The sequence below is a fragment of the Equus caballus genome, chromosome 23 (genome assembly GCF_041296265.1).
Source record: "Equus caballus isolate H_3958 breed thoroughbred chromosome 23, TB-T2T, whole genome shotgun sequence".
NCBI classification, from domain to species: domain Eukaryota; kingdom Metazoa; phylum Chordata; class Mammalia; order Perissodactyla; family Equidae; genus Equus; species Equus caballus.
In genome coordinates, this window is record NC_091706.1 from 61,460,464 (window position 1) to 61,481,389 (window position 20,926).

The 20,926-nt window shown below is 36.0% G+C and overlaps 1 long non-coding RNA gene across 2 annotated transcripts in view; it reads left to right on the forward strand.

Moving 5' to 3' along the window:
* Window positions 1-20,926, forward strand: part of LOC138920413 (uncharacterized) — an 81,950-nt gene that overhangs the window by 13,416 nt on the left and 47,608 nt on the right. Inside the window, exon 2 of one of the 2 annotated variants that reach the window (XR_011431561.1) lies at window positions 10,686-10,741. The exons of the other annotated variant lie outside the window; for it this stretch is intronic. This is a non-coding gene — a long non-coding RNA (uncharacterized lncRNA). The remainder of the gene's footprint in view (window positions 1-10,685; window positions 10,742-20,926) is intronic. 2 annotated transcript variants of the gene reach the window in all.

A 20,926-nucleotide genomic window follows, 5' to 3' on the forward strand; every position in this document is an offset into this window, starting at 1 on the left:
GTGCACTTGCAAAAAGCCTTGGTCTAAATGCATAGAAGGGATGAGCAGCAAGGCTAGTGCTGTCAGCAGGTCTCCAGGGATTTTTTGCTTTAAAACTTAAGTATCCTGGCATTGCAGTAGCAATAATGTTACCCACACCTCGTCCTTGATTAAAAATGTATATTCCTTGGGGCTCATGGTCAAGATTTTAGATCTTTCTCCAACTTCCCCTCAGGCATTGCTATCAACTTGAGAGAATAGTTTCTCTTTCCAATGATTTCAAAGAAATCAGGCCAGAGGTGCTGTTTAAAGGAAAACAGTAAAAAGCATTTTGACACATTCGTTATCAGGTCTTTCTGAGTTTCACCAGCCGGAATGTGTTTCTCAACAGCTTTCTCTTTCCAGAATCTTGTCCTGCATCAATGTACCTTGTACCATCAAGTGTGAACATTATCGTATGAGCACATTGGAGGCTGTTTATTGATGCTTCTTCCACATGATTTCTTTTACATTATCTGTGTTGGATTGGGGTTTGATCTCCTAGAATGTTATAGTCAGAAGTATTTTAGAGCTTTAAGGAAACACACAATTTCTGATGAAAAACTGAGGCTAAGAAAAGTTTGGTAATACCCCCAAGACTCACAGAAAACATATCAGCTACTTCTTCCTAGGCCACTGAGGGAAGAGACTCCAGTTCTGCTTGTGTTTCCTAATTTGCTCAGGCCCTCCTACTCAGGTTCCAAAGTTCCCATGAGCCTCTGGTTTCTGCCCCTACCATGAATAGAGATACCTACCCCTAATATCTCTCAGACCATAGATAAGAAGATTCTGAAATCTCTTATTGCCTGTGAAGGGTGGAAATGGAGCTCAACCAGACCACCCAGAAGTTGTGGTCCTTAACCCTGGGTACGATGAGGGAATTCAGACAGAACAGAAAGCACGGCAATGTTCTGAAGCCAAAGCAATTTGGGTTCAATGCCAGCTCTACGCCTGGTCATGTGCTGTGATCTGAGAGATTCCTCAAGGTCTGTCTGTCTCACCAATCCCACATCTCTTCCAAATCATTTGCATTGTAACTGTCGGTGTCGCAATCCAATGTACACATCAGGATAGATGCGGAGAGGGCTGATGGCCACTCTGAGTTTATTATAACCAGCGTTTCAATATATACACAGCTTACATCTGTTAAACATACACAGGTGTTCTGGATGAAGTAATTAGCGAATGCCAAGAATTCTTAGTGATTTCTCAAGGAGCCCTCTCTTGGCCTCTGTTTTGATATTATCATGTTGTTGCTGTGCTCCTATATTTTTATCTCAGAGCAGGCAAGGTCTCTTAGGCAACGGTCCCTCTTGCTCCCGATATCGATATCGTTTCTCCATCTGTGCCCCCGGGCGGCCGCCGCCTGGCTTAGGTTGCCCCCCAGGGGGTCTTACCCGTCATTGGCTAACCGGCCTTCTCACCTCCGGGTCACAGTTTGTTGGCAAGCTTTTTCCAGTGATTATTAACCCTTCCTGTGTCAGGGGCGGCTACAGTAACGGTTTAGAAAATGAGACTAAAGAGGTGGCCTAAGAGCTGATTTGAATATACACATATGGTGGATAATAATACTATTGATAGTAATAAACATTATGAAACCTACTCTGTGCTACGGTTCTAAACGCTTCTCATGTATCATCCACTTTAATAATTAAGACACCCTCTGTATTTTGCCTATCTTTTTTAAAACTCAAAACCACCCCATAAATTTTGCCCATTTTAGGATAAGAGAAGCAAGTTTTAAGGGCACACAGCTAACATGTAACAAGCTGATTATCCACCACTGGTCCATCTGACCCCAGGCTCTCTACCATCATCATTTGCCCTCATTCATGAATTTACTGAACTCGTATTTGCTGAGTATCTGTTCTGCTAACGAGGAAACGATACATCCGTAACAAAGGGCTCCGAATTTTCTTGATATGTGGAAACCATTTTTCTAAAAGTTCATGGATTGAGTTAAATATTTTACTTACCCTGACAGACTTAGAAGGAATGAACAGCTATTGGACTTGGGATGAACGTCCCCAAAGAGACCCAACTTCTACAGAATGAAACGACAGAATTATTTTGAGAAAAATGCATATTTAACTGTCTGCAGAACACTGTGATTTAACAGACTGTGTAACAAAATCCACAGAAAGAGTATTTTCTCATTGGATTTGGCTGGACCTCTTCTCTAAATTAAAATAAACAGCAAAATCTTAGAATCTAATAAATAAATGGTGCCTTTTCCCATAAGAAAGAAAAGACCTTGCACAAAGTGAATTTCCATGACTGGAAATAATTTAAAGAAAAATTATATGGCTTTGAAATGACATATATTTGTAGAATGAAATTTTATATCAAATATTTAGCATGCTTTTCATACATCAATGCACACGCAATGTAATATTTTCTTATTCAGAATATCGAAAACATTCTCATCATTATTTTTAATTACATATTTGACAAGAATAGAAGAAATACTTGGAAATTGAGATAAATAAAAAGTGCACTGACGTTTAGTTAGATTTTTCTGTATTTTTAATGTTTACATTTTTGCCCCTTAGGCATGAGTTTAAAATCAACAAAGCTGAGAAGAGGAAAATTAACAGCAGAGCAGGCTTTCCCAACACATTGAGGGGTCTGTTAACATAATCGAAATGAAAGGCACAGCATCATACATTGAGCTAGAAATTTTTGGCGTTAATTTTAATCCATTCATTCAACAATGTTTTCTGAAGGCCTTCTACAATCAGGCATTTTACTAAGGTGAGCAAACAGGACAGATCCCTCTCTACATCGTGGCTAATCTATATAAGCATAACATATGTATTGCCTTTTCTCTCCTTAACAAGATATGCGCTTGTCTCTGTGTGTGTATGTAGGTATCAGTGCATTTAATCTGTCTTGGGTTTACAGTGGATGTTCTGGCTAAGCCCACGCTGCAATTTAACACTGGTTGCATAGAGAACTATTCCATCCACCCCTACTACAGTGTCTATTTGTGTGAGTCCATATGTGTAAGGGTTTTAGTTTTATACCTAAGGCAAAACAGGACAGAAGAAGAGGTTCAAGATGCCTTGAGCTAGAGTATAAGGTGAGAGATGAGCCCACACAGACAAAAGTAGGGAATATCGTAAATAACCATATAACAGCAAGTAAGCCATAATGAGGGGTTGGGACTTGATCTGAGATCAATAGTGAACCATCTCAGATTTTTAATGGAGGAATATCTCCGTTGGATTTGAATTTTCAGAAAGACTATACTGCAGATTAGGCGCACAGTAGAAGAAAGGAGTGATGAGACATGGAAGATGAGTGTATTGAGGTAATGTGAAAATAGCATAGGCCCAAGTACTTACAAAACCTAGAGAAGACATTTTTAGATACATAATCAGATACTCATAGAATGCTAAATTAATTAATCTATCTCCACCTTTTAATGGTTTATAGTAGCAAAGTTAGCATGTTTATTTGTTGTTGTTATAGAAAAAGGCATGTATTCATATACAGACATTATATATTTCTGGTTGCGCAGGCCTCTTGTGGCTAGATTCTTTTTAGTGTTAGATAGAGACGTTGATTCAGAGAGCTGCATATTTGCCATATGATTATTGCATAGTTACTTTCAAATGTTATTTGAAAGTTATTTCAAACTATGATTTTCTTTCACTGTAATTGCAACTTCTTCGAGCACATTCATATTTGAGGTATAGCTGATTACTGCTAGAGTTGGAGTGATACTCAAATCACATTCTTTTGCAACAGAGACAGGAGGGAAATAGTTCCATCTGGGGCTAGTGCTTTTAGAAACTGATATGAAAGGGAAAAAATAACTGCATTAAATTGCAGCAAAGCCTGTGCTTCAGATTACAGTCCAAAGACATCAAACCTCCTGAAGAATTTGCTTCTGCCCCGATCCGGGAGCTCTCTCACTATTGAGGCTGACCTCTATAGAAGTGTTAAAATTAATTCTGGAACAACAGGCTACAGCCTTCCGTGATATTCATTATCAGGGCTGCAAAAAGCCAAAATTCTCAGCTAGTCAAATATGTCTTTGAGCTTCTGCATCTTCCCTACAATTGTCGATTGCAGACTTTGTCCATCAGCCCCATAAAAGTGCCTGGAAACCCCTGCCTCGCCTCCTGGGGGTCTGTCTAAGGCACAACCTCAAGACGTGGAGCTTATTTGGCCTTTTGCCTGCAATAAAACATACGTGCTTCCTTTATCTTAGACCCAATTATCTCCTACTTGGCAGATAATGAATAGACGAACTAATCCGAGCTAATGTGATAATGGGGACAGCAGGAAAGCCTTTATTATACCAAGGCCTGGAAAATAGGGCCAAATTATTGTATTTATTGTACTCATTGTGAATTGCATCTCATATTAGACACAGCATAAAGCTTCCCATAGAATTATATAAATGACTTCTAATAGGGGAACTTTAGCCTGAAAAAATTGTTCGGGCAGGGGTCCTTTTTAATGTTCCTTTTATCACATCATATCTTATGCCTAAAATACACACAAATACACAGACATGCCTGCTAGGTTAGTGCAATCTTTGAGCTTTCTGTTTAGGTTCCCGTTCACTTTTTCTGTCAATTTTCCTTTCTTCCCTGATCTACTCTCTTTTCTCTCTAACTCATCTCCTATTTCTCCATCCAGATAGTGGAAATAATAAGAGTGTCAGTATTCTTCTCATTCCTAGGGTCTTCCTATTTTTTGTATTTTTTTTTCAAGTCACAACTGACTTTCACCATTTTAGTGAAGAGTCAGGAGACAATATTATAGGCAGTTTGATTGGCATTAATACAATGACATTTGTGGATGAAAGAAATAGTATTTTTAGGTGTATTTGATTTATAGCTAGTACAAGAAAAAAGGCTATAGATATTGATAGGAAAAATAAAGAGCAATAAAAAATGAACACCTTAAAAGTCAAATGCCCCTTTTTTACATTACCAATGGATTATCTTAATGGGATCTCTGATAAACACTAGGTATGTATTACACACACATATGGTATAATTCTTGACGTGAATATAAAATGGTTATGACGACAGACACAGAGATTACGGAATCAAGAAGACATCCGGAGTTCTTCAAATAAAGAATGCATAAATACTAAGCACAAATGAAAGGAAAATAAAATCTAAAACAAAGAATAGATTTAAATAGTCAAAGATCTTAATTAAAATTTATAGAAATATAGTTTTTCAAATCAAGCAAAGCAACAAAACTAAACAAATTGTTATTTAGGTTTCACCATTCCCTAAATTATTCATTAAAATGCATTAACTCTCTGACTCTTTCATGAAGAAATACTCTCACAACTTTCTAGAGCATTTTTATCCTATTTTTTCCTTGTCTCCTATATCCACTCAATCTCTTAAACTCAACCTTCAAATTGTTTCTGATTAATTCCTGCATCACTAGTCTGTAATCCCAATCACTCCGATGGCTTAGCTGTACTCCACGGGGGCCTCCTAAATGGCCTTCCCTGCCTATTACCTACACAGCAGCCAGAGCAATCTTCAAAAATATGTATCTGGTCATTTACTCTGGAGCTAAAAAGTCTTCAATCACTTCTCATTACACTTGAAATAATATCCAGTTTAATTCAGTCTGTGTAAGAATCTAAGTGAATTAGACTCTGATTTTCTGTGACATCATTTTCTCACATGGGTCTTATGTTGACTTTTCTCTTCCTTTTCTTATTCTCACTGTGCTTTGGTTTGAATGTTCTCTACCATACTCTCTTCCAGTGATACCATTTTGTTTTCTCCTGGGTCTAATATTCTATTTGAGATATTATATTTCATTCAAAAAGTTCCATGTAATTTGTCTTAAATTTAAGCCTCTGGTGAAATTATCCATCTATTAATCTATTTGGTCATTTATTTACTCTATTTTCTTGAACATATTGGTGATAACTCCTTTCAAGTCCTTGCTGGATAATTTCAGTATCTAGATTTCATTTCTGTTATCTTCTTTTTCTCTTGTTTCTGGTAATATATTCCTGTCACTTAGCATGTCTAGAAATAATTTTATTGAATGTTACACACTATTTTTAACTTTTTAAGGCTCCAGGTTATGTTACCTTTCTTCAAGAAAGGTTCACTCTTTCCCCTGCTGGAGAATGACTACTTTAATTCCATCGTGTCTGAGCCAATCCGAACCCAGGTTCAGTTTTTGTCAAGACTTCATCCTACCTCTGTTTCATCTTTCTTCCCGGAATGTACCTAAGCACACTCTCTCTTTTTTCTTTTTTCCTGCTTATCAAGCTATTATTGTATTTATATTGCTCCATTTTCTCTATTCAATAAGAAGTACATTAACACATATAGAGGAAGGCATGCCAGCATGCCCAGGGCATGCTGCTGGAGTCTGTTTTAAAAATATTCTGCCTTTTGTTTTTTTTTTTTTCTCAAGATTCATTGAGATATAATTGACATATAGGATTGTGTAAGTTTAGGGTGTACAACGTGATGATTTGATACTCATGTATATTTCGAAAGGATTACCACAATAAGGTTAGTTAACCTATCACTTCATATAATTATAATATTTTGTGTGCGTGGTAAGAACATTTAAGATAAACTCTCTTAGCAAATTTCAAGTCTATAAGACAATATGGTTAACTATAGTCATCACACTGAATATTAGGTCCTCAGCCCTAATAACCGGGTGTCTGTGTCCTTTGACCAACATCTATTTCCCCCACGCCCAAGCCCCTGGCAACTACCATTCTACTCTCTGTTTCTTTAGACATGGAAAGAACCTAAGTGTCCATCAATGGAAGAATGGAAAAAGAAAATGAGTATATATATGTAGACAAAGGAATATTATTCAATCATGAGTAAGAAGGAAATCCTACCATTTGCAATAACATGAATGGACTTTGAGGACATTGTGCTAAGTGAAATAAGTCAGACAAAGAAAGATAAATACTATGTGATCTTACTTATATGTAGAATCTAAGAAAAAATACTACACTCTTGAAATAGAAAGCTTGATATGTACAATGGGAACTCTTCTTCTGGTAGGTCCTAAACTGTAATCTTTGGGTCTTTGGCAGTGAACGAATATTAAAAAAAGACCTTATTCTTTTCATACACTTTCTGTTTAGACTTCTTAGGTTTCTTCCAATACCACTTCTTTTTCTTTTACTTTTTTTTCTGTTGAAGATGATTGGCCCTGAGCTAATATCTGTTACCAATCTTCTTCTTTTTGCTTGAGGAAGATTGTCCCTAAGCTAACATCTGTGTCAATCTTCCTCTGTTTGCATGTGGGACACCACCACAGCATGACCCAATGAGTGGTGTGTAGGTCAGAGCCCAGGATCCAAACCCAGAACCCCAGGGCCCCAAAGTGGAGCATGGGAATTTAACCTCTACACCACTGGGCCAGCCCCACAACTTCAAGATTTAAAAAATAAATTGAGAAAAAATTATCAGTGCATTTGAGGACCTGCAAATCTCTACTATATTTATTCGAGCTCTGTCAGAACTTTTGGAATCTCTGTCCTGCAACAGTGGCCTCTACACAGCCAAAGCCCAAAATTCTTAGCCACACACCAATATTGAGAGCATTGGTAACTTCCGTTAGAAAAAGCAGCTGCAGTTCACTAACAAATCTCTGTGTGCTTCTCCTCTCCCCAGACTCTTCCCCTGCCTTTGATAGACATACTGAAAGGCAACATTAAATGTCTCTGATTGACACAGATGCCATGCACAATAAGCGGTGGGTTTTAGCTTTACTGCCACCACTCCTGCTGCCGTACTACTGCTGCCGCTACAACGCCGTCAACATCATGACAAACTTGTGTGTTCAAACCACTCTACTTTCCAGAACAGATAAAATAGAACTCACGCATTATTTTGAATAGCTCACTTTTTCATATCAAATACATTATTATTAACAACTCAACCTCAAGCACTTTGAAGGTATACTCTTCATTAACTGACATTTAGATAATAGTTACTTATGCTGTAACTATTATGGGTTGTATCTTAAAATGAATTAATAATATGGTTTTTATTTTCCTGTCTGAAGCGTCATGAAAAGTTCTCTGGCTACTTCTATCTGATTATACAAAGGAACACAATGACCTACATTTAAAGAACTTTCTCTGCTCTAAGGATTGCAGCCTTCCATGACACAATTCAGCAAGTTCTGCACGACACTTTGCGAGATATGTCACAGCCAATATATCATATTGCAGATTTTTCATGGTTATTATTAAATCCCCTAAAACCATTGACTCATGCTGTCCTTGACATAATAAACTTCTTGTTCCTTAAAAATTTGCTGCACATGTGCAGTAAACCAGAATTATGCTTGCAGCTTACATTTCAATCTTTGACACAGAAAAAGACTTTTTCCCTCAAGTTCAGTACATCTACTTATTGTTCATATTTCTCTCTTCCAGAGCCAAAAAATACCAGTTGGTAGAAATGTGATGTCTTCCTCCTCTGTTGCATATCTTTCTTATTTTTTTTTAAGAGTCTGCTTCTCCCCAAATAGGAATCTATAGTTTTATCTTATCTCTTTTTATTTATTTATTTTCTTGGTGAGGAAGATTGGCCATAAGCTCACATCTGTTGCCAATCTTCCTCTATTTTTTTCCTCCCCAAAGCCCCCCAGTGCATAGTCGTATATCCTAGCTGCAAGTATTTCTAGTTCTTCCATGTGGGACTACGCCTCAGCCTGGCCTGATGAGCTGTGCTAGGTCCACACCCAGGGTCCGAACTGGGGAACCCAGGGCCGTCAAAGCAGAGCGTGCGAACTCAACCACTCGGTCACAGGGCTGGCCTCCGCTTTTCTATGCAAATTTTTAGTTACAGTAAAAAATGTTTATATTTTTGTAGGAAGTGTATTGGAAGGAAATAAACTGCGGGGTAACTGGACCCTGAAACAAACTGAAGAATCTTAGCTGCCCTAAATATTAATTACCGCCCCTGAGAAATTTTGCTGAGTAAATAAAAAATTGATAGAGCATGAGATGGTGTTACTTCTTTTGTTACTGGAATCAAGAAGAGACCGCTCCTGTAGGTTCTTCTGTCAGGAAAGAGAGAGTTCAATTGCCAAATTGTAGCAATCATATCACCTAAACCTCTAAATTTATTTTGAACACAAATGTCTTAGCTAAAATATTGATCCTCTATCAGTCTATCCAAATGCACTGATTTATCCTTAGTGCCTCTCCATGCATTCCAGAGTTGTAAATATCCCTTACCACAGATGTTAGCACTTACACAAATGGCAAAATTGTAATGCAGGCTCTAGCTCTAATGCCAAATCCTTGCACTGCTATTAACTGTGTAACCGAGGCTTGCTTAAACTTTGTGTCTTAGATTCCTGAGAGATGTGCCAATGGTTTTATCGAATTATATCAGATAGCATCAGCCAAAAGCTTATATCGGCATAAAATGTATGGACCTAATAACAATTACCCTATCAACAAACATCCACTTTCCTACTGATGTCCACTGTATCACAGTATACAAAATGGATCACTCCTATTTTACAACTCTAGAGCTCCATTGACTCTTCTCAATGGTTTTTTAAAGATATTTAACAAGTTGTTCAATAGTATGAGTGAATATTATACGAGAATGATGTTTATATATTTTAAGATAAAACAAGGTCGGCCATTGAAAATGAAGACAAATTAAGAATTGAAATAGGTCATTCCTGCAGACGTGATCTACCTATGTGAAATTATCATATGATTTATAAAATAACTTGATTTGTCACAATACAAAGATGAAAGTTAAAATTAACCAGTGCCATTTTTGCCAGTCACGCTACCAGGCATTTTCACATCCATTACCTGATTTAATCTTAATAAGAAATATCTGAGCTATCATTTATTACTTCTACTTGTAAAATGAGATCATAGAAGCTCAGAAAGTTTAAGTAATTTGAAGAATATACACTTTGTAATTAACATAAATGGAATTCCAACCATGATATAATTGCATCTGAAAGCTCATAAATTCTCACAAAACAATAACCTCATGTTCCCAGTCATTGAAAAATAACAGATACATTTGAAAAAGATATACTACAACAAATTACACTGGATTAGAGCTGCAAATCTTTTTTTGTTTTTTTGGTAGAAATACCAATAAATATCAACATTGTCATAGTCCAAAACATACTAGTCTTAAAAAATAAATAGGACATGGTCATTTCACATCCTCTTTTGGATTATTATCCAGATATCCAGGTTGTTAGCTTTTAACACTATTATGAAATGTTAGTGTACTCCTTGTTTGAAGATACAGATATAAATATCCACATATATGTATATATGTATGTATCTATACAAATGTGTGTGTGTGTCTGCACAGAGGTCCAAAAATCTTAGCACGGTATTAAGCTTTAATGACTTTAGAAGATAAATGCTACCAGTTTACAAAGTGTCATTGAGGTATTTTAATATGTCAATTGACGTTAAACTTATTTAGTTTTGTGAATTTTTGTACAGTTAATAATTTCTTTTTTACTCAAAAATGTGCCATTTTCAATCAGAAACTCTATAACAGTTTCACCTCTAAAATCTATGTATGTGATAGTCTCTACTTCCAGCATAACTGATACCAAACTCACCCTCCAACTATAAGTAACTAGAAAACTTGACAAAGTAATTAAGGCAATCCTTTTGTTTCCAGTTATGAACCAATAGGCTGCTCAAGACTATGATCATGGCGAAAGGGTAACACACGAGGTGAGTCTGATGTTCATTCTGGCTTTCTGCGTGGAGGGTGGGATGCTTTCTGGACCACAGGTGTGGAAAGTGGAGCACAAGAAGAAACAGTGGATGCATTGTGTTGAGGTGGTAGAGAATGGAGTTAGATACTGCTGATGAAGCACTAAGATTTGTTATGCAATCCCCCAGAAATAAGGAAAAATGCAGAGGCTGGCGCCAGAAGTCTGTCTGGAGGTCCCAACAAGTGTTTGACAGAGAGCTTCTCATTCACGAGAAGAGTCTTAGTTTAGGAGACTGCAGCCCCTCAGAAGCAGATAAGTGAATGGAGACAGAGATTGCTGAGAGCTGGGAGCATTTTGACTTACATTCTACTTAGAGATTAAAGAGCTTTGGGAATTAATTACTCGTGGATTAAATGTAGATTCCAGAACAGCCACACCTGGTGAGTAAAGATGGCAAACTAGAGAAAGATTAATCGCTGGGACTAAGAATAAAATTAGACTATCCTTAACAAGTAATAAGACCACATGTAACATATCCAAAGAGCTACCCGTAAGTTATGTGACTGCAGGTGACAAAACTCAACACCTTTTAAAGGAAGACAATGTAACTCAGACTCCGTTACTATAAATGTCTAGAATACGATGAAAAATCACTAATTTATAAATAACTTGGAAAATATAATCAAAGGAAAAATCAGTCAATTAAAACAGACACCATGATGACACAAATATAGGCATTAGCACACAAGAATTTTTTTTAAAAGATACTAAAAGTATATTTAAGAACCTAAGTGGAAACATTGACAAAATGAGCAAACAGATGGGAAATAGCAGAAAAATAGAAACTATAACAAAGAACCAAAGAGAAATTCTATAAGTTAAAATTACAATATCAGGAATGAAAAATTCACTGAATGGGCTGACCAGAAGATTGGAAGCTGGAGAAGTAAGTGAATGTGAAATTTCAGAGATATCAATAAATTGATCTAATTTTAAGAACCAAAAGAGAGAAAGAAAAGAATGAGAACAAATGTAAAGGGTACTCAGAGTCCTGTAGGGCAAAATCAATGGCCTAAGAAGAACGATATCAAGTGAGTCTAGAAAGAAAAAAGGTTAAATGGGGCAGAAAAAATTGAAGAAATAATGGCCGAATTTGAAGCTGAGAAGCTCAATGAACAACAAACAAGATGAACAAAAGAAAACTGTACCCCGGAGCATCACCGTCAAACTTCAAAAACTAGAGGAAAAGTACTGATAGAATCAATATTTTGCACAGAGAGGAAGAATGATAAAAATAATTCGTGAATTCTTGTAAGAAAAGAACAGTTCGCATATACAAGACGATGATAAAAAATAGTGCTTTAATTCTTGTAAGAAAAGGTCAAGGCCAGCTGACAATGGTACTTCCTTAAAGTGCTGAGTAAAGCAGAGCTTATTCTCAAAAGTTTCTGAGTGTGGCTTTTGTCTGAGGGATTGTATTATAACAATATAAACGCACAAAGTTTTTAAACAAATTATATTAGCTTCTACCGAAAGAGACACAGACAGTGAAAACGAAGAGGCAGTTAGACCCTTGAAGTACCACGGGCAGAAAGTAGGCTGAGAAAACTGCTCAGTTGCAAACATGAATGTTTTCTTACCTGAAAGGGAGAATGACTCATGAGATGAAAACGAAAGATCAGAAGGCAGAGCAAAGAGCAATGGAGATCATTTCCCAGAATTAGGACTGAGTGGTGATTAGGGAAACGAGCAACTGGCAACCAGCACTCAGCTGGAATTCAGGATTGATAGCACCAGAGATTACTGCAGGCCTCGTGTTTCCCCCTTCTAAGTGGGAGCCCTACTGCAGCCCTCTTATACTTGTCTCCCTGTTGTATATTGAATACAAGGAACAGATAACTTGCCTTATTGGTTCAGGTTTCAGACAGAGCAAATCGATAGAGCTGCAGTTGGTGTACCACTCCCAACAAATTCACCCACACCTGGACCTGATTTAGATGACACGATCCTGAACCTCAACCAGAGCCTGATTATCTAATGGAATAAGATTTTGGGGGGGGGTGGGGGGGGTGGGGCTTAGGACACAGGTGACTGTATTTAGCCTGTGGGAGGGATGAGAACTGTCACAGTGAGAAGGCAGACTGTGACAGACTATATTTTCCATAATGGCCATAGTAATGTTTCAGTCCAGCCTCCTCTTCCCAAACCTTGGCTTCCCCTGTCAAGAGGTGGAGGGGCTTTGGAGTCCCAAACTGTAAATGGCATATAGCTGTAGTGACACTGAGTGATATCTTAGGACAGGTTAGAAAGACAATGCAGCTTCCACCGGGCTTTCTCTCTTTGAGGATACTTGTCTTTTAGAAGCCAGATGTCAGGTTTTAAGGAAGCTGAGGCCACATGAAGAGCCCATGTTGATGTTTTTGGATAGACAACCGCTACTGAGGTCCCCACTGACAGATGGCATTGATTGCCAGATATGTTAATGAACAAATTTGGAGGTGATTTGACTTCCAGCCTTGGAGTAAACTAGGTAATGCTGATTAAAGCAAAGACAAGCTCTTCCTGCTGAGTTCTGCTCGAAGAGCAAATCGTTGATGACAAAATTATTCTTGCTTTAAAACACTGGTTTTGAGGATAGTTTGTTTCACACAGTAATAGGTTACCAGGCTATGCACATAAGGAAAATAAAGATCCTCAAAGTGATATCACATCCATGAAAATAAGCATTTTGATATAAAATATATGTAATACATATTTTTGGAAATTAAAAATGTAAGTTGTGTAAAATATGAAATAAAATGTTATACATAAAATGTAATATATATTTGCTAATATAGATAAGCTTTGAATAAATAATCTTAGATAAAAATGGTGCTTTGCTGAAGAATATATATACATTATTACAACATTAATACATAATATAATGAATTGGTTATGAAAGATAGAATTAGCAAATATATAAATACTAACTAGAAGAATTTATATCAAATTTAGGAGAAGAGTTGCCTTTGAGGACAGAGTGAGGGAAATAGAAAAGGAACTTTAAATTGATTTAATATGCTGTTTATCTTCTATAAAAATTATGAGAAGCAAAATGAAGATATATGAACTTTTATTAATGAGAATGAGAGTTATGTTTTCAGGATACTTTCTGATTTTTTACTGAAAAGTATTTATGAAAAAAAATTTCAAGAGTTGGAAAAGACATGGCTCATGAGCCCTGGGACCATCTCAGAAAGCACAGCAAAGGCACGAGGAGACTGATAACTAAGTGTTCCAAAAGGGGAAGACAAGGGCAGCAATGGTGAAGAAATAAGGATAAAATATCACACTATCTTCTAAAACTAAGGAAGGACACCAAGGCATAACCCAGTGAAATTTGAGAACTCCAAATATGAAAAGAAAATTGCGGAAGGAGTTGGGGACCCAAGCAAACACACAAAAACCGAAAGACTTATCTACAAACAAATGGAATCAGATTTTTGCCAACTTTTCATCAAAAGCAGGATACTAGAACAATGAAAGAAAGTCATGAAAACTTTTGAGAAGAAATGAAATTCTCTGTCCAAACAAAATATTAATCAAGCCTAAGGGAGCTAAACATTGGCATTTCCATATAGGCCAAGAGTCAGAAGTGTTATTACCCAATAACGATTTCTGAAATAATTTCCTGAAAATCTAGTAGATAAGTAGGTAGATAGGTGGATAATTAGGCAGATAGGTTTGAGATTAAAAAAAGAGTAGTAAAAATGGAATTTTTCTGGAGTATTTAATATAATAATTCAGATGGAGATGTCTTGAATTATTTTGTACTCAATAAGTTACTTTCTTTGTGGATTTCTGGTCAACTTGCCTCTGCTATTACCTGTTTTCACAACTGAACTATTTGTTAGATTTCAAGTTTCAACTTCCACAACTCTATCACCCAAACCAATAATTATGATGATAAATGGCTGAATTTACAAGTATTGGTTTCACAGCAGTGGACTTCTGGTCTTAATTGTAGAAAGACTTGAGACCTCAATTATAAATAAAATTATGCAAATATAAATAAATATTAATTTTAAATCTAGTATTTATAATCAACATCGTATAAACCAATCATATCAGAAGAAATTTAAGGAAAATATGAAAATAAACAGAAGAGGATGTTCAATGTTTGACTGACTCCCAAATTTATTGATTGAAATACGGTAAGAATCAACACTAAATTTAAATGATCTTCAATAACTTTATTTACTCTCTGTGCTTTCTCACTTTCTGCGTAAAGATAGTGAGACGGCCTTAAGAAAAGAAAATGTCAAATCCAGGAAGACAACTGGATTAGGTGAGTTATTTCAAGTGAATGAATATGCATCATGATTTACTGTATTTTAACTTACAAAAAAAAAAAAAGTACCCAAGTCACAGGTGCAATCGATTTTAATTTGTATCCTCAGAGTATAATTTTTCCGTTGAAAGCTGCCTCCAACTCTTATTGGGAAAGGAAATCTATGGGGAAAACAGGGATTTTATACAGAACAGAAATTGTAGCTGCATAAATTGTCAGTACTCTTCTGATACTTTGACAATAAAATTTAAACTCAAAAAAAAGAAAAGACAGTCTGCTCTCTACCTTGAATTTTACTGCTTTTCATTTTCACTGCGTGAACTGTGAAGAGTTTGAGGGGCGTCATTACACACGTACACACCTGTGTTGCTCAAATTGCTTAAGGACTACTTCTGGTGCCAATCTGACTGCAAGAGCAGGGAGTTGATTTTCAATTGCATGTGGTCTTCTAAATGCTCTCAGTGACACAGAAGCTGGTGTGTGAGCCATTCCACGGAGAAACTATGTCGTGTGAATATTTAAAACCATTAATTAATTTTTGCAGTCACTGGGTCTTATACACAAAATCATTGCTTTGTTAAGGTGAACGAAGATGTTTGTAAATTCATATTATAAATAAATGACTCTGTTTACTTTTTCAATTTAATAAACATTGACTGAGCACAGCTTGTATGAAGAGAACTGAGCAAATCAAAGGAACATTGACTATAATGATTATCACAGTAAAGTTTCTAACTTCGTAGTCCAATAAATACAGTAGACGTATATTTTCATTCTCATTAACAAGGACCCAAAAATATATAATGAAAAGAAGCCCAAGAAACTATTCTCTGACAGCAATCCACATCTTTTCTGCATCTAGACATAAGGTACTAATATCAAAAATGAATACAATGACTTCAGCATGCACTTGAAAATGCACTTAAATTTTCACAAAATGATTTTGTGGATTTCTTTAGATATAAAAATGCAAAGCGATAAGATTTAGGAAATCTCTGGGTTGGAACTACATTTTCGTATTATTACAAGTTTTTGATTTCTCATTGTTGAAACTTTCAAAACTCTATGGAGATTGGTAATAACTCAGCAGCCTCAAAATGGAAACAATGTATGAACTATAATGGCAACTCATTAAGTTGTTTTGTCTCTGAAACCACTTTGAATAAATTTATATATTTAGTACAGGTCCTGGAGATAATAAAATATATTCCTTTCTTTTACGTAACTTCATTTATATGTATTTCTTCCTATCATTTTTGCCTAGTCATTATGAGTTGTACAGAGCTCTCTCAGAACTGGCATTTTCAGAACTTCTGTGTTTCTCTCCTTTGAGTTCATCTCAAATACTAAAGTAGACTTTACTTCAGAAAACATAGTGATTTTAGAAAACTTAAATCATTTTTCATTACAATATCTCATGCCCTAGACTCTTCTATAGCTTTCCTCTTATTTGTTTGAAACCTGTTTCCCATATTTGGGGCTGTACTTTTAATAATAATCACCTTTCACCTGGGTAGTTATCTCAAACTACTAAATGCACAGATCAGTTACTTCCCTACAGAAATGCTAACCTTACATTTATTTTCCTGACTTTAGTGGTGTTTGAATTAACCTCACATTATTCTGCTTGTCAGAATGATTTCTATGAGCTTAAATGTATCTTTTTCAAATACACTTATTTTCCTCATTTTATACAACATATATCCATGAGAGAAAATGTAGGCAACTCAGATTAATTGAATAGGAGAAATAAGGGATGCATTGTCTGACTCCCTGGAACCATCTTTTGTTACAGGTCAATACGTATGAGACCAGTGCTTGCATGTGCATATGCCTGCATTTAATTTTCCACTTTCTTGTGTTTTCAGTGAGTTCTACACAATATCCAAGATAATAAATCTGACTTTAAATATGGATTTGGTTATAATAGTTATGATATGGTCTTTGCAGAAAATTTGAAAAAGACGGAAGTGTATAAAATTATTATTAACCTCCTATCCAGAGAAATGTACACATAATGTTTCTTTATAATGAATTGCATAAAAGAATGTGATAAGCATTTTGATTGCTAAAGAGCATGAATATAAATTACATATATATATACATATACAATATGATATATAAGATATCATATTGAGTTATCTAAGTCATTTTTTGCTTTATTTTCATTTGCTTTCTTTTGATCATTTTTCAATGGAGACGGTTAATAAACTATTGTTGATCACTATTGGTCATCAAATCTTCCGTTACATACTCTTCCAACTATAACTTGTCAAAGTTCCTTTCTGAAATATATGTAAAAATCAGTACCTGTATAGTGAGACCTAAATTGTGAAAGAAAGATAAAATTATATGGAACACTCTAAAATGTGTTAGAAAATCAATTGTTTTTCTTTTCTTTTCTGTTTTCCCTCAAAATCCTCCCTCTACACATGCAGGTAAGACCTCAAGCTGTGTTCTTATTTGTAATGGTAAATGTCATTTTGGTGGCCATGTGGCTACACAGCATGAGGTAGTTATGATGAACCATGATGAAAAACGATAGGTGCAAAATGAGAAAAGTTTGCACACAACCACCTCAGCTTTATGAAGGCTCCAGGTTTACCCACCATGGCAGAACCTTGATCTGCGGCGGCTCAAAACAAGGAAAGGAGTCCACCTGTTTTGCCTGAAGCCATAATTAAGATCGAACAGAACACGCTTTGCAACAGTAAGACATGACGAGTAGTAGAGGAAAAGCTTTTCCAGCAGTGGCAATAGAAGTCACTTTCTCTGAAAAGAATCTAGGTTGTTATCAAGTCAAGCACTGTGGTAATAAGCCAGCAGCAAATCAGATGAAAGAAAAGTACATATAGCAGGTGGTAGAACAACATTTGCATTTCCACAGAATAAATAATTTTAAACATCCAGGCAAAATGAAGGGAGAGAGAACTCATCAGAGTGTTTTGAGCTATTTCCTGTGGCCACCGCATCTCCTCGGTTTCTATCTACATCACTGAGCTTCAGAAGCCTAAACGGGAGTGTGTTTGTTAAATCATTACCATCAACATCTGACAGGTTGGCTAGTTTTAATGGGTTAATATTTTTTCTCGAACATGAGAGATAGACACATTCATCAAATACCTATAATCACGTGGTGCAATTAGGATGACACAGTTGCTTATATGAAGGATGCTTTCGATGCGAGATTGGAAAGCTGACCTAGTGACTCAAGCGCACAGGGAATGATTCCACTGCCCCCGCCCGCTGAGTGAAAAGGCGGGCATAATGGTCAATCCGTAGCCTCTCCTTAATCAATCTTGTTTCTGTGGAGGCCGCAGAAGTATGAGTGGCAGTATTTTGTAGCTGTGAGAGAGAGTAAACCTTCACCTTAATGAATCAAACTCAAAACCCTATCCTTTTTACAGTTTCTAGACAGCTATGATAATTGGACCTAAAAAATAATGGGTGCCTGTGCACGCATGTAACCACCACGACAAACAGCAGCATAATCTAATCAAGTCTAAGCAGAACCTAGAATCTGATGGCCTCAAACTCCAGCATTTAAAAATGAGTCCTCAGGGTAAAGCAATCATCACGCTCTCCTTCTTTCCTGGAAAATGAAATCATAAAATATCTGCATAAATGAAATGTGCCTGTTGTCTGCTCACATTAGGTATAACGGTAAATTCACACTTCCTAAAATTTTAGTAATTTGAATTTTAGTAGTGAATATAATTTAATACAATTCAAAAGTATAGAAAGAAAAAAAATTTCCACAATCCAATGCCTGTAAGGTGATATTCTGAGTATTTGGGGATGTCTCTTTTCAATATTTTTACGTGAATGTGAGTTACAATGTCTAAAGTGCCCATAAGACTTCATGGTGCACCCTAAGGGCTCTGTAAGAATTTGTTAAGTGAAAATGAAATTAATTTATATGTATAATCATGAGGTATATATAATGTTGTGGCATGTACTTTTTAAAAAATTTAGCATCTGGTTATAATCATTTTTATGAAAAAAACAAAAGGGCAATGTATAACGTACACATATAAAAGGGTATAGAACGAAAGATTAGTTTCACTCTAGGATTTTCTATCTCGCTCAGGAGACATAAACACTAATATATTCTCTAGTATATCTTTCCATACATATTCCTTATATACTTTACATATAAATTCATATGTATATCTGTGTGTATGTACATATTTGTGCATGAATACACATATCATATTTAGACAGTACTTTTCAATAAAAAGGCCTGTATATTATAACCATTGTATTTTTATAAATCAGCGTGTCTTATAAATACATGGGATTGAAAGATAGATAAATAGATAGATAGGTAGAAATGAAACTGTCAGCTAAGTATGAACAAAAGAAGAAATTCTTACTCTGATAAGAGGTATCTTAAAAGAAACAAACCTATATCTAACTTCATACTTGTAGACCAAATACTGAATTATCCTCCCTTGAATTAAAAAACAAGACCCAAACGTTCACGTCACTACTTCTACTCAACAAGAACTACACAATACAACAAGAAAAAGAAATAAAAGTACAAAAATTGGAACCCAAAAAAGTAAAGCTGTCATTATTACAAGATGACATAATTGCATACACAGAAAATTCAAAATGCTCTAGAGAAAAACCATGAGTATTGATTAGTAAATTTAGCAAAATTCTTGGCTACGAAGTCAATATACAGAAATGAACTGAATCCTCTACTTGGTTGGCAAACTTTGTTTAAAGGGCAGGATTGTAAGTATTTTAGCCTTTATGGGAAACACGGTCTGTCACAATGATTCAACTCAGTCATTGTAGCGTTCCTTTTGTGCCCCACACACTGTTCCGTACTGTAAGATGGCTGTAAGCCTGGCTGCTCCGAACACATGGTCCTGTGGTCCTATCGTATCCTGCTCACATATTTCTCAACTGTCTCCTGTCTCTACTTATTTTAATATTCAACCAGTTTTATTTGCCTCACAATAAAATTCCACCTACAACCTATTTTTAGTTATTCATTAATATTTCCGGTCCATTCATAGCACCTTTACTCAATTGCTTGTAATAATTTAGTTTTTTTTTCTTGGTTTAATGCACCTTTGTTCCAACAGATGTCAGAGATTCTTGGCAGGTGGAATCTAACTGCCATTTTGAAATCAGTAGTCTTGTTCATCAATTATTCATCAAGAAATCACGTTTGTTTCCAGCAAAGAGAAATGTCATAAGGTAGCCTCATTACCAGAGGCTGGAACGGCATAGAATGTCCTCTTGAAGTCCAAGCTTCTGCCTGAGTTTTTACAAGCATATTTTGAGGAATTGACCTAAGATTCCTACACTGAACAGGGATATCAATCCAGTTTAAAATGCCGGCATCTGCCTGTTCTTAATATTGCTGAACCCGTGTAGGAAATCGATTGCAGGAGGTACAATCAGCTAATACTTTATTTGCATGCTCCACGGCCCTGAAACACTAGCTCTTTCATATGCATATATCTTAGTGCCACAGTCATCTCAGGGAAGAAATTAGGTCATATAGAGCAGGTTCTTCCTAATTTCTATCTTTATGTACCATTTGATTTAATAAGAAAACATCAGCAGAAACTGTGCTGAGCATGTTAATAATGTCAAATTTTCATCTTATTTAAAAGAATGACATTGAAACAGTAATAAAAACCCATTCTGTTAATAAGGAACACGGGCGATTTTGGTTACCAGCAAAGGCATATAAGACATGGTCCAGTAAATCATCGACAACTGTATTAGTAGTGACAACTCTATCCAATATCTCGAATACGAAGATTTCTACAATTTTTTCCACATAAAATGCAAGGCTAAATGCGTCTATTTCCAGTCACAGCTAAATTGGGATGCATTCCCTGGGCT